Raw genomic sequence first — 1299 nt, forward strand, 5'->3', positions numbered from 1 at the left:
ACAGCCACCACCAAGACCACACTCCCCCCCTCTCCTCCAACCCTGCCCTCCCGACTCTCCTAGACCACCCTCCACTCCTAGGCTTTAACGCCCTTCTGAAAGGGTGTTTTGACAATTCGTTTCCCCACCCCAAACTCTCCCCTCTTTCTTTTTGCCTTTGATGCCTGAAACCTCCACGGGCTCCTAGTGAACCTCCTAAATCGAAGCCCCTACAACATGCTCTCAATATCTCCAGAACATCTACTGAGGGTACGCAGGTCTTCTCCCTGTCACCCCCTCCCCTCGCCCCATTCCAAGCCCCACCATGAAGAGCTGTAAGTGGGATTGATAACCACGCACATCAGGCTTCACAGACTTTCTTAAGGATAGGCACAAGAAGACACGTTAAAGTACCATGCAAACTCCAAAGCACAGGAAAGCAGAATGGAATTATCATCTTGCACCCATGGAGCTCCACACCCATCCACGCCGACAGACCTGCTGGTTACAGATTGGGATATGGAGGCAGGCTATAGACATACAGTTGAGCACACCAACCTGTAGTAGGAGTGGGAGTTAATAAGGAAGAGAAGGAGGCACTAAACACCTAAAAGCGGCCCCCAAATTGAGCTAGGTTGAAGTCATTCTCCATCTCAACCTCCACCCCGAAATCCAACGCTGACAGTGGATCCTTACCTTGCAAAGCCAGCTCTTGGCCCAGGAGACTGGCTGGGGAGACCCTAGGGAGCTGAACTCAGCTAGACTTCTGGACTTCTTTGACCGGCACTAGAGGGACCCTGGAGACTCTTCTTCACTGAAGGAAGGAGCAGAAAGCCTGTAAGTCTGGTCTAAATTCCAGCTGGGGTGGATAGCAAAAAATAATTTTTCCTCTTTGAGATGGACAAGTGCTGTTATGATTCAATGAGTTTAGTTAGTGCCGTCTCTCCCTAACCCAAGAACAGCAGGAGGCTGAACTACAGGAATCTCTGGTCACTCATTGACAGGGCTGGCCTTAGCAGAGGGCCCCCACGGCTGGAGACTGAAGCTGACCGGGGCCAAGCAGCAGACAAGGAGGGGGAGGGGAGAGGCCGCCCTTTGCTGCCACCTGCTATAGCTAATGGAGGTGGAACATTCAAGCTCCAGAATATGTTGTGGGTACCAGGAAGTCCGAGGATTTGAGGAGCGAGACTCTTAATTTTTCCTCTCTTCATATTGTTTGAAGTCATGAAAGTAATTCTGGTGAAACTTCATGAGGCAGATCACAAAGGTAATAGCCCATTCAGGTATGTAAAAAAACGAAGAAAGAACCCCAACTGTTGT

The 1299-nt window shown here is 50.4% G+C and overlaps 1 protein-coding gene across 1 annotated transcript in view; it reads right to left on the reverse strand.

The window, feature by feature from the left end:
• The window catches only part of PHLDB1 (pleckstrin homology like domain family B member 1), a 55173-nt gene extending 54249 nt beyond the window's left edge, over positions 1-924 (reverse strand). Inside the window, exon 1 of the mRNA XM_017883028.1 lies at positions 676-924. The gene's annotated coding sequence lies outside the window, so the exon portion shown is untranslated. The remainder of the gene's footprint in view (positions 1-675) is intronic.
• Positions 925-1299: the final 375 nt, after the last annotated feature.

This window comes from Rhinopithecus bieti, unplaced genomic scaffold (genome assembly GCF_001698545.2).
Source record: "Rhinopithecus bieti isolate Rb0 unplaced genomic scaffold, ASM169854v2 scaffold_11964, whole genome shotgun sequence".
Taxonomy (NCBI): Eukaryota; Metazoa; Chordata; class Mammalia; order Primates; family Cercopithecidae; genus Rhinopithecus; species Rhinopithecus bieti.